Raw genomic sequence first — 17,236 nt, forward strand, 5'->3', positions numbered from 1 at the left:
TTGGGGAACTGAACCTGGGTCCTTTGGCTTTGAAGGCAAGTACCTTAAACACTAAGCCCTATTTTATATTTTGAAAATTTGGGAGAAAGGATGCCATTTTTAAATAAGCTTAATGACAGATTCATGTCATGTATCACAATACTACACTGGACACAAATGTGGCAACTATATATGTTCAGGCTTTTAAAAATATTTTTATTTATTTATGAGACATGCCTTTAATCCCAGCACTGGGGAGGCAGAGGTAGGAGGAACCCCGTGAGTTCAAGGCCACCCTGAAACTAAATAGTGAATTCCAGGTCAGCCTGGGATGGAGTGAGACCCTAACTCAAAAAAAAAAAAAAAAGAGAGAGAGAGAGAGAGAGAAAGAGAAAGAGAGAAGAGAAAGAGAGAAGAGAAAGAACTGCAAATGAACTCCAGATGCATGTGCCACTTTGTGCATCTGGTTTTATGTGGTTACTGAACCCAGGCTGTCAGGCTTTGTCAGCAAGCCCCTTTAACCACTTAGCCATCTCACCACTCCTATTCTCAGACTTTATTGTGTCCTTACTCATAAAATAAGAAGAGAAAGAGGAGGAGAATCTGATCTTGGCAGTGAGTCCTGAGGCAGGGGAGTGCTATCAATAACATCCAACCACTGAGTAAGAGCTGGTCACAAACATGTCACAATCTAGATCTTTAAATGACAGCAGAGCCCCTAACAACTTTCTAATCAAATCAGGAGATACCAGTATGATCTTTGAGACCTAATCTCTGACACAATTTGGGCCTAAACACAGATTTACTGAACTCAAGGACATGAGCACTTAATCACACTAAGAGATCAGTCACAGTGAAGATATTTCCTGCTGTGTGACATTTCTGAGTTCAGCTTCATGGTTTAACATGTGGATGTGTCTGGGTTAAATTAGGACTGCATCCCCTATCCAAGTTTTCCTGTGTTTTAGTCATGATCTAAGGTATTGTCCTGTGCTATTATTTAAAATCACAGCCCACACTACTCAGCTTAATCTGTCATTTATCTCTACACATAAAATTAAGTAAATTCTGGCCCAGTGTGGTGGCACACACCTTTAATCCCAGCAGAGGTACGAGGATCCCCATGAGTTCCAGGCCACCATGAGACTATATAGTGAATTCCAGGTCAGCCTGAGCTAGAGTGAAACACTACCTTAAAAAAAAAAAAAAAAAAACAACTAAATTCTACCTGTGATGCTTAGTATTAATTGGTACTTAGGCTTATACCTAACATTCTGAACTCTCCTGTGAACTACCAGGCCTGAAATTTGTATTTCTAACCATTCTGTCAGCTGTGCTACCATCAGGTTCAGGCAGGTTTGACAGCAAGTTCCAGCAACAGCAGGGGAAATGAGACTTGCAGTCTCCAGTCTGCATGCATCTTTTCCATCTTGCTCTTTCAGCCCTTCCTTTTCTGACAAATTTCAAAGCACCTGGAGTTATTTTTCTGGCTATTTGTGAACTCATATCCCACCAAAGCCACAATTCATGGTCAGGGTAGGGAGCTATGCTACAAAAAGTCCTTTCAACAAATCTTTCCTTAGCACTTCCTATAGGCCAGACCCTGTTTCTAAGTATAGGAGGCATAGGAAAAAAAAAAAACAAAAACAAGCCGGGCATGGTGGCGCATGCCTTTAATCCCAGCACTCAGGAGGCAGAGGTAGGAGGATCGCCATGAGTTCGAGGCCACCCTGAGACTCCATAGTGAATTCCAGGTCAGCCTGGGCTAGAGTGAGACCCTACCTCTAAAAAAAAAAAAAAACAAAAAACAAAAAACAAAAAAAAACACCAAAAAACCTTTGTCCTGGCCAGGCATGGTGGTGCACGCCTTTAAGCCCAGCACTCAGGAGGCAGAGGTAGGAGGATCACCATTATTTTAAAGCCACCCTGAGACTACATTGTGAATTCTAGGTCAGCCTGAGCTAGAGTGAGACCCTACCTCAAAGGGGAAAAAAAAAAAAAAAACACACCTTTGTCCTGGAAGAGTTCATATTCTAGTAAAGAAGAGACAATACACAGGATAAACATATAGTGTAATGGTTTATACTTGTTAACTTGACAAGGGTCAAAATCACTTAAGAAACAACCCCCTGGGCATGCCTTTGAGGGATTGTCTAAATTAGATTAATGAGATGAGAAGACCCTATTTAGCTGTGTATGAAATCATTCCATGGGCCAGGATCCTGGACTGGTTAAAAATGAGAGACCTAGATGAGAACACCAATACTCACTGTTCTCTGCTCCTTACTATGCACTTAATGTGACCAGCTGCCTGAAACTCCTGCCACCATGCCTCCCCTGCTACGATCAACTATACCTTTAAACTGCGAGCTGAAAATAAAATCTTCCTTCCTTTAGTTGTTTCTAGTCAGCCATTTAGTCACAGCAGTGAGAAAGGAACCGATCCACATAGCATGTTAAGAGAAATGCTACGAAGAAAAAAATTTAAGCAGGGACTGGGGAGATGGTTAAATGATTAAAAGTTCTTGCTTGCAAAACCTGCCTACCCAGGGTTTAATTCACCAGCACCCACATAAAGCTGGATGAAAAGTGCTGCATGCATCTGCGATCTCAATGCAACTATGACAAGGTGGTAGAACCAGAAAAATCTGAAGCTTTCAGCTCATTTAATGGGCATTTGTTTGCAGTCTGATAGCTTGTTTGTAGCACCTAGTGACCCTGCCTCAAAGATGGTGGACCGCAGACCCCTCAAAGTTGTTCCCTGACCTCCACATGCACACCATGACATGCATACCCATACACATACAAGTAAACTTCAAAAAATTAAAAAGTAGCCGAGCACGGTGGCACACGCCTTTAATCCCAGCACTCGAAAGGCAGAGGTATGAGGATCGCTGTGAGTTCAAAGCCGTCCTGAGACTACATAGTCAATTCCAGGTCAGCTTGGGCTGAAGTGAAACCCTACCTCAAAAAAAAAAAAACAAAAAAAATTAAAAACAAAGCAGGAATATGAAATATTGGAGAAGGGTGGAATTTTAGATGTACTAAGGTGATTTCTGGGGAAACACCCCAAGGCAGTGAGAGAATTAGTCATGCACACTTCTACAAGAAATGCATTCCAGGCAAAGGGGAAAACAAATGTAAGGGCACAAGGAATCCCCGGGCATACTGGAGAATAGCAGGAGTCTTCTGAGGTACAAGTAGTGACTGAGCAGAGTGTGAGAAGAGTCTGAACAGATGAGTGACAGTATGTGAATCATCTACTGATGGGATTCAGCAATAGGAGACTGTGTCTGTCCCCTTTTCATTGCTCAAAATACCTGACAAAAATCAGTTAAAGAGAGGAAGTGTTTCTTTTGGCTTACAGTCCATCAATGCCGGGAAGGCATGACAACAGGAGGTAGGTCTAGGTAATAATATAATGGTTTTAACAACAGATAACTGAAAATCCACATTCTATAATAGTCAATATAGGTGGGAGGAAGGCAGGGGAGGGGGAAGGAGGAGAAAGGAAAGGAAAAGGAAAGGAGATATTGAAGATCAAGCCCGTTGAGGGTCCCCTGCAGAAGGAGGGGGTGGAGTCATTACACACTTAAGTTTCTAGCCATTCACTCTTTTTTTGGCTTTTCAAGGTAGGGTTTCACTGTAACTCAGGCTGACCTTGAATTCACTACATATTCTCAGGCTGGTCTTGAACTCATGGCAATCCTCCTACCTCTGCTTCCCATGTGCTGGGATTAAAGGTGTGCACCACCATACCCGGCTTTATTCACTCTTGAGCCCCAAAACTGCATGTAATTCTGCCACAAATGTGTGTGATCTTGAGAAGTGCTATGGTATACACAGAGTTTAAAGGTTAATTAAAGAGGCAACTCTATCCATGGTAGGGTAAGAGGTTTCCCTGTTGTGGCTCTTTAGGGGTCACCCATACTTTTAATAAACAAGCCCAATAAATGCAATGGTCACAACTCCCCAGGGAAGTTCATGCACAGCCAAAAGCAAATAACCAACTTAATAACAATCAACATATATTCAGCCCTAGGGCTTCCAAGGCACAGCCTGTCAGGACAAAATGAAGTCACCAAGGACAGCAGGAGGGAGACAAAGAAGTGAGTCATCCACATTCCTCAAGAAATTGACCAGCCACTATCCCTCCCCTGCTAACAAGGCTCCAGGTCTAGATTTACTGCCCCCTTATCTCTCACAGGGTCACTTCTGGTCTCACCCTAATGCTAATATAAAGAACAGAGATTTACTGCTCCAACAAAGAAATTCCTTCCCTTCCTCACCTTCCTCCAACTGAAGAGCCTATAAAAAGGTACTATCTGTAACCCCAAGCTGACTACTCCAGTCCTGGCAGCTTGTAACCCCCCCCTCAATAAAAACTTCCACCTTTGGCCAGGTGTGGTGGTGCATGTCTTTAATCCCAGCACTGGGAAGACAGAGGTAGGAGGATCACCATGAGTTCAAGGCCACCCTGAGACTCCATAGTGAATTCCAGGTCAGCCTGGGCTAGAGTGAGACCCTACCTCAAAAAACCAAAAAAAAAAAAAAAAAAAAAAAAAAAACCTTCCATCTTTGCCTCAGAGTGGTCTCTTGGTCACTCCTGAACCTTACATGTGGTAACGTGACTTGGCTAAGAAGGCTTCTGATTGCCCTCTTAGGCAGCCATACCCTCTTTCCATGACCAGACCACCGAGCTGCCATTCGACCCTCTGAAAGCCTCGGACCAACTCTGTCTGATACAGCCTCTCAAACCCACCACAATTCTGCCTCACGGTTCTTCCCTTCCTCCCTTCTCAGTAAGTGTCCCTCTCTTTGGTTGGCCTCTCGGGGTTCAACCCTCCTCATGGAAGCCATGCAGGCACACCAGGCTACAACCCTCGGCCTCTAGGCCCCAACCCCAGGTCTCCAGAAGGATGCACTCTGGATACCTTGGGTCTCCCTCTCTCTGGTCTACTATACCCTAAAACTTACCTTTTGGTTTGGTTATACCATCTCACGACACCCTCTCTCCCTCCCTCCTCTCCTTCCTGAGCTCTCATCTTCCACTACCAGCCACTTTAATCTTCCACAGCCAGCAGCTTTCACCATCAGGAGCACAGTCTCTCTCCTTGCCCATTAACAGGATCAAAGGCCAACAGTTGTGACCTATACGGCCTCTGCCCACTTGGGAGGTGCAGACCCCATTCACCTTAATAGGCCAGGGGGGTAATATTGGTGTTCTGTGCAAACCCAGCTTAAGCTCTGGTTTATTTTTCTCTCACCTTGTTTTGCTCTTTCACCATCTCCTTAAGAACTTAAAGTTTCTACAACTCTTGGACCACATCTTACCTTTCTCTGCAACAATGCCTGGCCATATCCATAAGCTGAAAAATGGGTCCAAATGGCCTGAAAATGGTACTTCTGATTTCCAAATTCTCAATGATTTAAAACAAACTTCTGCCAACATACAGGCAAATGGTCATTACCCTATTTTCACTCTGTATGCAAGGCCTTCTCTCTGCTCTACCTGCCATTCTCCCCAGGTCCTAGCCAAGGTCTCAGAAATGCGCTCTCACTCAGCCCCTACCCCATACTAGTCCTCACTCTCTGCTTTTGACCCTGACACCATAGAGGACCTCGCCCCAACAGCTCCTCTGGCTCCCTCAGCCTCTCCTGACAGCCTGCCTGGGAACAAGGTTTGCTTTAAGTCTCTGGAATTGTAAATAGAATAGAAATTTAAAATGGGAATGCATAACTTCTGAATAAATGAATGAATGAATGAGTTAAAGGGAAACAGTTGTCTAGAGTCTATATGAAAAGTGCACTTAAAATGAATGTGTGTCGTGAGTATGTGGGTGGCTCACAGCCCTAAGGCTGCAGAATGATTTGTCTTGAGCACTGCCATTTCATTGTGGGGATGTTTTCCACCAAGCCCACTGTACTAGATGGCATAGCCAATTTTTACTGTTGAGTGTCCGTCAGAAGGAACACTGAAAGTAATTAAGATCATTAAAAAAAAAAAAAAAAAAAAAAGGAAGATTCTCCTACTCTTAAAGAGTTGTAAAATGGCAAGATCAGAAAACAGCCTATAGCCCTGAGGGAACTCTCCCTGGAATTTAGAGAAAAAAAAAAAAAAAAAAGGTCTTTCTTAGCTTCCCTGCAAGCACAGATAATATTAGGATCCTGGCCCCAGCATCATGATAAATGAATGCCAAGTTGCTATGGGGGCTTCTTATAAGAAATTTGTAACTGTTTTACGTTTACTTTATATTTCTATGCTTCTATGGAACTAGTAACAGACAATAGCCTCAAGATTTATGTTTAAATTTAAAAGTACTTGAGGGCTGGACAGATGGCTTAGCAGTTACATACTTGCCTGTGAAGCCTAAGGACCCTGGTTTGAGGATCGATTCCCCAGGACCCATGTTAGCCAGATGCACAAGGGGCACACGCGTCTAGAGTTCCTACTGGGCCCATTCTCTCTCTCTGCCTCTTTCTCTCTTGTCACTTTCAAATAAATAAATAAATAAAATAAAATAAACAAAAGTACTTGATACTAAATATGTAAAAAAATTCTAGCCGGGCGTGGTGGCGCACGCCTTTAATCCCAGCACTGAGGAGGCAGAGGTAGGAGGATCACCATGAGTTCAAGGCCACCCTGAGACTACATAGTGAATTCCAGGTCAGCCTGAGCCAGAGTGAGACCCTACCTCGAAAAACCAAAAAAAAAAAAAAAAAAAATCTAAAATTTCTAATAATGTTTAAATCTGCTTTCATATTTAAAAAAAATATATGTTATGGAGCCTAGTGTGATGGCGCATGCCTTTAATCCCAGCACTTGACAGGCAGAGGTAGGAGGATCACCATGAGTACAAGGCCACCCTGAGACTACAGGTATCCGGGATCACACCAGGTCAGTACCCGCCAAATAAACCTGGTATATAGGCTTGAATCAGAAGTGCTAATTGTACCTTCCATGTCAGGATAAGTTATATGTTAATACTGATGGATGGTCGGATTTGCTATTCTTAAATAAGCTATATTTGGGGCTTGTCATTTGTTGCTTCCTGATTTTTAGTGCCTTTGTTCCTCTTCTGTTGTTCATTAGGGAGGGTCTCACTTGGTCATAAGCTGACTTGGAACCCTCAACAGACCAGAAATCTTAGCCTCCTAGTTGACAGGATTAAGGGTGTGGGACAACACACACCATAAAGGACAGTGACTGTTAGAGGATCAAGTTGTCATAATACCTACTCTAGCATAAATACTATGTGCTGTTGTACCCTGAATGTGTACATTGTTTAGTCAAATTTTAGAATCTGCCTGTATTTTGTTCCATTCAACCTACTTGAATATTCTCATAGCAGACAAACCCAACATCTAGGGTCACATTTGTAGATACTCTGAGAGTCTTAAGGGCCACACCTAGCACCTTAAGCTCCTATCCTGAAGATATATAACATTAGATTGATTGACACATGTAATAATGCTGCAGATAATTAGAAAATCCAAGCATTATATTAATCCAAGATGCAAAAATATATACATTATAATGCAAGAAACACCAAAAATCAAGACAATATAAATCCACCAAAAGTATTAATGCATCAGAAATGACCTCCAGTGAGAACGAGTTAGAGGAAATGCCTGAGAAAGATTTCAAAAGTATGATTATAAATATGCTCAAAGAAGTCAAAGAGGAAATGAAAGGAATCAAAGAAAACACAGGACACCAAGTTAATGAAATAAAGAGGTCAATAGAGACATAAATAAGGAAATAGAAATAATCAAGACAAACCAGTCAGAATTACTAGCAATGAAGAACGCAGTTAATGAAATAATAAACTCTGTAGAAAATCTCACCAGTAAAATGGATGAAGGAAAGGACAGAATATCTAAGCTAGAAGACCAGGTGGCAGATCTAATACAGTCTAACAAAGAGAAAGACAAACTAATAGGAAAGTATGAATGGGAAATTCCAGATATTTGGGACACTATGAAAAGATCAAACGTAAGAATTTAGGGTATAGTAGAAGGAGAAGAATTTCACTCCAAAGGCAAAACCAACTCAAATACTAGTTAATACAAGAGAGCAAAGGTAAAACCAGACGAACTACAAAATAAATAAATAAATAAATAAATACACAACTTTCAATAATAAGTCTTAATATCAACAGCCTCAATGCCCCAACAAAAAGATATAGGCTTGCATAAAGCAGGATCCTTCAATTTGTTGCCTCCAAGAAACCCACCTTTCTACAAAGGATGGACACTATCTTAGTATGAAAGGTTGGAAAACAGTGTTTCAAGCAAATGGGCCTAGAAAACAAGCAGAAATTGCTATCCGAATATCTGACAAGGTAGACTTCAGTCCAACATTAGTTAGGAAAGATAAAGAAGGTCACTTTATATTGATTAAAGGCACATTCCAACAGGAGGACATTACAATCCTAAACATATATGCACCTAACATGGGGGCTTCCAACTTCATCAAACATATGCTATTAGAACTAAAGTCACAGATAACAACAAAGTGGTAGTGGGTGACCTCATCAATTGACAGGTCATCCCAGCAAAAAATAAACAGAGAGGCATCTGGATTAAATGAGGTCATAGAACAAATGGACCTAACAGATATATATAGGACATTTCATCCAAATGCTGCAGAATATACATTCTTTTCAGCAGCATATAGAACATTCTTTGTAATAGACCATATATTAGGACACAAAGCAAATCTTAACAAATACAGGAAAATTGAACTAGTTCCTTGTATTTTATCTGACCACAATGGAATCAAACTACAAATCCACAGCAAGAAAAGCTATAGATTATACACAAAATCATGGAAACTAAACAATACTCTACTAAATGATGAATAGGTCAATGAGGAAATAAAAAAATTCATAGAAGCCAGGCATGGTGGCACATACCTTTAATCCCAGTACTTGGGAGGCAGAAATAGGAGGATCGCCATGAGTTTGAGGCCACCCTGAGATTACATAGAAAATTCCAGGTCAGCCTGAACTAGAGGGAAACCCTACCTTGAAAAAACAAACAAACAAACAAAATCATAGAGAGTCAAATGATAATGAGAACACAACATACTAAAACCTTTGGGACACTATGAAGGTAAGAGGTAAATTTATAGCTTTAAGTGCCTATATTAAGAAATTAGAGGGCTGGAGAGATGGCTTAGTGGTTAAGTGCTTGCCTGTGAAGCCTAAGGACCCCGGTTCAAGGCTTGATTCGCCAGGACCCACATTAGCCAGATGCACAAGGGGGCACATGTGTCTGGAGTTCGTTTGCAGTGGCTGGAGGCCCTCGCATGCTCATTCTCTCTCTCTCATTCTCTCTTCCTCCCTCCCTCCCTCTCCCTCTCTCTGCCTCTTTCTCTGTCACTCTCAAATAAATAAATAAAAATAAACAAAAAAAATTTTAAAGGAAATTAGAAAGGTCTCCAGTAAACAACCTAATACCTTAAAGCCTTGGAAAAAGAAGAACAAGGTAAACCAAGAAATAATAAAGATTAGGGCAAAAATTAATGGAATAGAAACAAAAAAAAAAATCCAAAGAATCAATGAAACAAATAGTTGGTTCTTTGAAAGGATAAACAAGATCAATAAACCCTTAGCAAATCTGACCAAAAGAAAGAGAGAAGAGATACAAATTAATAAAATTAGAGATGAAAAAGGCACCAACACAACAGATACCAGAGAAATTAAAAAATATCATAGGGACATAATATAAGAACATACACTCCACTAAATTTGAAAATCTGAAAGAAATTGAAGATTTCCTTAATTTATATGACCTACCTAAATTAAACCTGAATGAGATTAACCACTTAAATAGAACTATAACAAGTATCAAGACCCAAGCAATTATCAAAACTCTCCCAACTAAAAAAAAGTCCAGGCCCAAATGTTTTCCCTGGTGAATTTTACCACATCTTTATGGAAGAACTAACACTAATGCTTCTTAAACTTTTCCAAAATATAGAAAAAGAAGGAATCATACCAAACTCCTTCTATGAAGCAAGCATCACCCTGACACCAAAACCAGGCAAAGATAGAACAAATAAAGAAAACTACAGAATAATCTCCCTCTTGAACATAGATGCAAAAATTCTCAACAAAACATTGGCAAACAGAACACAAGAATATATTAGAGCCTGTAGGTCTCGGGGTGGTGCTACTGCTGCTGTTGTCTCCTGACGGGGCGCCTGCCTGCCTGCCTGGGTTCTAGATGCCAGCGCTGCCGAGTGGGGCAAGAGCTTGTCAGGCTTGAGCCCCAGCTGGCCTGGCTCATGCTCCTCGGCCCCACCTAAGAAATGAGTGGTGGTTTGGCTCCCAGTAAGAGCACAGTTTATGTATCCAACTTGCCCTTCTCCCTAACAAACAACGACTTGTACCGGATATTTTCCAAGTATGGCAAAGTTGTGAAGGTTACTATAATGAAGGACAAAGATACCAGGAAGAGTAAAGGGGGGTTGCTTTTATTTTATTCTTGGATAAAGACTGCACAAAACTGCACAAGAGCAATAACAAGCAGTTATTTGGTAGAGTGATAAAAGCAAGTATTGCTATTGACAATGAAGAGCTGCTGAATTCATCCACAGGAGAAACCACTTTGATAAATCTAAATGCTAGGAATGTGGGGAAAGTGGACAGTTTAAGTTATGCCTGCCCCCAAAAAATATGCTTGGAGAACAGGAGCCTCCAAAGCAGAAAGAAAAAAAAGAAAAGAAAGTTCCTGAACCAGAAGAAGAAATTGAAGTAGAAGTAAGTGAAGAAGCGGGGAGATCCAACTCTGGACAGTTTCAGTCAGGCCATAGCCTTCCAGCAAGCCAAATTGAAGAGCAAAACAGATGGAGACCCAGTCCCAGGAGTCCCTCAGCCTCCAATGATTCCAGATGTTCAAGGATAAAGAAGAGCACTTACTTCAGCGATGAGGAAGAACTCAGTGATTGAAAGTATATTTTATGTAAATATCATCAAAATAAAACCTTAGAATACAAAGTTCAAGTGCAAACTTGTGGTATTATAAGTTTAGTATTTGAGGATACAAGCACTTAAGGTCGAATAGAAAATTTAAAAACTAACTTTAAAGCATGTTCTTAGCTTGCCTTAGCACAGCACAGGTTTGGAATCTAAACATCCAAAATCTAAAGGTGCAACATGATGCCTAAAGTGGGAAAGTCCACACCACAAAACTGTTTCATGCACAACACTGTTCAAAACACTGTGTAAGGGCTAGAGAGATTGCTTAGTGGTTAAAGCACTTGCCTGCAAAGCCAAAGGACCCAGGTTCAATTCTCTAGGACCCATGCAAGCCAGATCCACAAAGTAGTGCATGTATCTGGAGTTCATGTGCATGCCCATTCTCTCTCTATCTGCCCCTTCCCCTTTCTCCCTCTCTCTCAAATAAAAATAAAAACAAACTAAAGCCAGGCATGTTGGCATTCACCTTTAATCACAGCACTTAGAAAGAAGAGGTAGAATGATTATATGAGTTCAAAGCCAGTCTAAGACTACATAGTGAATTCCAGTTCAGCCTGGACTAGAGCAAGACCCTATCTCAGAAAAATAAATAAATAAATAAATAGCTGGGCTGGAGAGATGGCTTAGTGGTTAAGCGCTTGCCTGTGAAGCCTAAGGACCCTGGTTCGAGGCTCGATTCCCCAGGACCCACGTTAGCCAAATGTACAAGGGGGCACACACATCTGGAGTTTATTTGCAGTGACTGGAAGCCCTGGCACGCCCATTCTCTCTCTCTCTCTCTCAGCCACTCACTCGCTCTCTCTCAGTCACTCACTCTCTCACTCTGCCTCTTTCTCTCTCTGTAGCTCTCAAATAAATAAACAAAAAAAATTTTAAAAACACTGTGTTACCCCCAAAATACAATTTAATGCTATCAATTACCTCAGTAATGTTATTGTTATCCCATGAAAAAAGTATAGATATGAAATTAATTTGAGAACTTCAATGAAACAAATTTATTTGTTCCTGGTTGGCTTACATGAGGATTTTTTAATATTCATATATTAATTTGAGAGAAAGAAATAGGGAGAAAAAAACAGACTAAGAAAGTGTGAGTATGGGTGCTCCAGGTTGTCCAGCCACTGCAAATGAACTCCAGGAAACTAAAAAAAGAATTGTGCTGAGGAGACAGTTAAAGGCACTTAACTGGAAAACCTGCCAACTCAGGTATAAAGCTTGATACAAAGTAGTGCATGCATCTGGCATTCACTGGCAGCAGCAAGAGACCCTGATATGCCCCATGCATGCATGCATGTATGCATATGTGTGTATGTATGTATGTGTGTGTGTACATATATATATACACACACACACATATGCATACACACATGAATAAATAAATTTTTATTTGTTTTTTCAAGGTAGGGTCTCACTCTAGCCCAGGCTGACCTGGAATTTACTATGTAGTCTCAGGGTGGCCTCCAACTCATGGTGATCCTCCTACCTTTGCCTCCCGAGTGCTGGGATTAATGGCATGCGCCACCATGCCCGTCTCAAATAAAATTTAAAAGAGAGCGTTTTTAAGAGTAGGTTGAAGAGTTGAGTGATATTTAATGGTAATGTTTAACTTTTCAAGATAATTTTGTCTTTATAGATGCTTTGTTTTCTTACTTTTTTCAGCTTCATCCCTAGATGAGTTGTAAGTAGTTTATGAAGTAAAAGCCATGCACAGGGGCACATATCCTATCACCCTAGTACTTGGGAGACTGGGACAGGAGCATAAGTGGCCACGCTAGTGTACACAGTGAGACCCTTCACAAAACAAAACAAAACAAAATAATAAATTAGTTCTAAAAGGCTTACAACCAAACACTGTGGTTGTCTGCCCTGCCTGTAGCATCCAGTTTTGTTCTCTAAGGAAACTACTTATATAAAACTACTTTACTATTTTCATATGAATGTGCATGTTGAGAACAGTGTTGAAAGAAAATACCCAACATCAACCTCTGGCCTACACATGCACCAACACATAATTTCTCACATACATGTATACTCAAAGCAAAAAAGGGTAAGACAGATTTTTTTTCAATCTGTTACACCCCTCCACCTTCATCCTGTTTTGGTTGTGTTAATTTCTGTTGTTAAATATGTATTTATTGCATGTTTATGTTATTTTTATGATGACGTAAATATTTTCCATATCATGTACTATTTTGTGTTTATGACTAAATCTTTCCATATCCTTTTTAGTTGGCTCTATGAAAGAAAAGTGGGTTACAGAGTCTTTAAGTTTCCTACTGTGTAAATTTCAAAACTGTTCAAATGTTTATAAGAATGCCCACAGACTTCCGGTTAAGATGGCTGCATTGGAACCACAACAAAGCAGCCTAGGGGAGAAAACAACAGCAGCAAAATACACTTTCTACTAAAAAGTGAGGTATATGAGAAATTGCCAATGGCAGCAGAGAAATAGGAGAGATCCAGAGCATCCAGAGCCCAAACAGGCAGGCAGAAGCGGCTACAGCAGTGGTGGCACCAGGTCCGCGGGGCCACAGCTACAAGGTTCAGCTTACGCCACAGGAAAAGCCAGGTGAGGGGATTTTCTACTTACACCACAGCTCTTCACAAACTCAAGAAATGTGGAGAACTGTGGCAATCAAGGGAAGAGCAGATCGCAAGACAGAGGATCACGAACCCTAACCATCCACAAGTGACAGCAAGCATCAAAGACCAAGGGAAGGGAGATCACAGCACCCAACCCCAGGGACCAGAGCGGTCCAACAACCCAGCCAACCTACTTGAACCCACAATGCAACAAAGAGGGACCCAAGCAGGACATACTGTGATGATTAAAAGACATTCGCAACTCCTGCCTACTAAATACCAGAAACAGTGCATCCGACACAAATACTTCCATTTTTCCAAAAAGTAAGAAAAATACTCTTGAAGTAGATTCATAAATGTTAATGTACTCTAATCATGCTTTTATAATTTTTTATGAGGGCTGGGGATATGGCTCAGTTAGTATAGTGCTTGCCTAGCATACATGAAGCCCTAGGTTTGAGTCACAGCAGCATCTAAAACCAGACATTATTTTATACATACAGCACATGGGAGGTGAAGACAGGGGGAGCAGAAGTACAAGATCATACTTGGCTACATAGTGAGTTCAAGGCCAGCCTGGGATACCTAAGACTCAGTTTCAAAACTAAATAAAACATTTTTAAAGAACTTATAGACAGTGTCATGGTGGAAACCAACTGAGCTCTAATTGGACTGGAGGCCCGCTCCATGGGGGGAAATACATCCCTGATACTGAAAACTTAAAACAGGGGTAGTCATGAGCCCTAGGAGTGTAACAACTGATGATGTCTGGATAAGTGTATATAGTATGCTTATAAAACTGCCCAGTAAGCACTTCTCTTAATATTCATACCCTTATATTAATGCTACTCTCACTTTGGATAGAGAATCTTCTCTTTTCAGATGGTAGTGACCTTGGAATGACTCAGAAGCCATATCATAGTGCTGGAAAGAAGTGACTGGAGTACTGAGTAACATCTCCATCACACCTTCCAAGGCTCAGGGTCTAATGCGGAAGAGGTGGTACAAAGAATGTAAGAGCCAAAGGAAGGGTAGGACTCTTTACAACATGCTCCTCCAGACACAAAATGGCCTGCATATCCATGACCTCACAGTGCCTACACTACCTACACAAGACCATCATAAGAGGAGGAAAAGACCATGACATCAAAATAAAGAGAGATTGATTGAGATGGGGAGGGGATATGATGGAGAATGGAATTTTGAAGGGGAAAGTGGAGGGGAAGGGAGGGTATTACCATGGGATATTTTTTATAATCACGGAAAATGTTAGTAAAAATTGAGAAAAATTTAAAAAACTTATAGACAGCAAAGATTTCTCAGTGGATAAGGCACTTTCTGGCAAAGCCTAAGGGTGTGGGTCCAACTCCCCAATACCAACATAAAGCCAGATGCACAGTGATGCATGCACCTGGAGTTCATCTGCAGTGACTGGAGACCCTGGTATTGAAGCGCCTGTTTTCTTTCTCTCTCGTTCCCCTTGTGCGAATAAATAAATAATTTACAGAGGACTGGAAAGATGTCTCAGCAATTAAAGGCACTTGCTTACAAAGCCTGCTCTACTGGCTGGGGCTCGACTCCACAGTATCCACATAAAGCCAGATGCACAAAGTGGTTCATGCATCTAGAGTTCATTTGCAACAGCAAGAGTCAGTCTCCCCCACCAGCCCTCTGCTTGCAAATAAATGAATAAAATATTTTTAAAATATCAAAATGGGATAAAATCCAGAACATTTCATATAGTAATGAACCCTCCACAATGAAAAAGAACTGCTGTCAACAGTGCACTTGAAAGAAACAAAAATACCATGTGACTAGAATATGGGAAAGCAACTGGAAATGGCAGAGGTGGGCCAGGAGTAAATCCAAAGGACAGTGTGAACCAAAGTAGTCTGAAGTTTATTCTAATCACTATAGAAAGCCACTACCTAGCTCTAAGCATGAGAATGACAAAATAGGATCTGATTAAACATAATCACTTGTTTAGAAGATTTTTTTTTCACTCTCAAGTAGATATACATAGTGGTTCTGCCACATTGCTTCTGTGCATCCTTAGGATACACCCTGTGGTACGGATGAGGCATAAAATATGCTGCATATATTGAGGGCAAAAGGTGGTTAATCTAGCCTGGTTGAGTCCAGGAAGGAAATCTTTAGGACAGTCCTGGTCGTACAAGACAAGCAGGGCCTTCCTTGGTGAAAGACCCTAAACCACTAGTGATAGAAAAGAAACCACAGCATTGACATAAGATGCCTGAAGTAGAATGGAGAAAAGAGCTCATACATAACCTTGCAACTGTGACTTCCCAGCTATCACTGCCAATAATAAGGCTTGGTTAAGCACTCTGATGATCTGGTGGGTAATTTCATTTTGAAATAGGGTCTCATGAGGGCTGGAGAGATGGCTTAGCGGTTAAGCGCTTGCCTGTGAAGCCTATGGACCCCGATTCAAGGCTCGGTTCCCCAGGTCCCACGTTAGCCAGATGCACAAGGGGGGCGCACGCGTCTGGAGTTCGTTTGCAGTGGCTGGAAGCCCTGGCGTGCCCATTCTCTCTCTCTCTCTCTATCAGTCTTTCTCTCCATGTCTGTCACTCTCAAATAAATAAATAAATAAATAATGAACAAAAAAATTAAAAAAAAAATAGGGTCTCATGAAACCCATGCTTCCTTCAAACTATGTGGCCAGAGATGATCTTGAACTTCTGATCCTCCTGCCTACACCTCCCCAAGTACTATGATTATAGGCATGCATTACTACGTCCAGATGTGGTGCTAAGAATGGAACCCAGTGCCTCCTATATGCAAGGTAACCATTATACCAACTGAGCCACACCTACAGTACTAATAATCTGATCATTGCACAACCTTGAAACTGTGGCAAGTTACATGCCATTCAAGGGTAATGTGGATACTCATATGTGTATGCACATGCCACAGTGATTGTGAACTGTGGTTGAAAATCAGTGATCTAGCCAGATGTGTTGGCACACACCTTTAATCCCACCACCCAGGAGGCAGAGGTAGGAGGATCACTGTGGGTTCAAGGCCACGCTGAGACTCCATAATGAATTCCAGGTCAGCCTGGGCTACAGTGAGACCCTACCTCTAAAAAAAAAAAAAAAAAAAAAAAAAATCAAGCCGGGTGTGGTGGCCACGCCTTTAATCCCAGCACTTGGGAGGCAGAGGTAGGAGGATCGCCGTGAGTTCGAGGCCACCCTGAGACTCCATAGTGAATTCCAGGTCAGCCTGGGCTAGAGTGAAACCTTACCTCAAAAAAAAAAAAAAGCAACAGTGATCTGAAACAAAAAATCTATGCACCTCAACAAGAACAAGGTAAACCCAAAATAGGAAATAAAGAAGTAGTTACAAAAAGGTGAGTTAAGAAATAAAAACTAGGACTTCCAGTTAAGATGGCAGCGTAGGTACCACGCCAAAGCAGCCTAGGGGGGAAAAAGACCCAAAAAACTCAGCAAAATACACACTTTTACTAAAAAGTGAGGTGTATAGGAAATTGAAGCAGCAGCGGAGAAGTAGGAGAGATCCAGAGCATCCAGAGCCCTCACAGGATGGCAAAAGCGGCCCCGGCAGCTCTGCCAACAGCGGCGGCAGCGCACCAGAAAGCCGCCAGGCTTGGCTTGAACCACAGGAAAAGCCAGGTGCGGGAGCTTCCACTCATACCAGCGCTC

The 17,236-nt window shown here is 41.5% G+C and overlaps 1 protein-coding gene and 1 pseudogene across 7 annotated transcripts in view; one reads left to right on the plus strand and one right to left on the minus strand.

Moving 5' to 3' along the window:
• Window positions 1-17,236, minus strand: part of Sfmbt1 (Scm like with four mbt domains 1) — a 303,481-nt gene that overhangs the window by 111,896 nt on the left and 174,349 nt on the right. The window lies entirely within an intron of this gene.
• LOC101603948 lies at window positions 10,298-10,957 on the plus strand (annotated as a pseudogene).

This window comes from Jaculus jaculus, chromosome 16, assembly GCF_020740685.1.
Source record: "Jaculus jaculus isolate mJacJac1 chromosome 16, mJacJac1.mat.Y.cur, whole genome shotgun sequence".
Classification (NCBI taxonomy): domain Eukaryota; kingdom Metazoa; phylum Chordata; class Mammalia; order Rodentia; family Dipodidae; genus Jaculus; species Jaculus jaculus.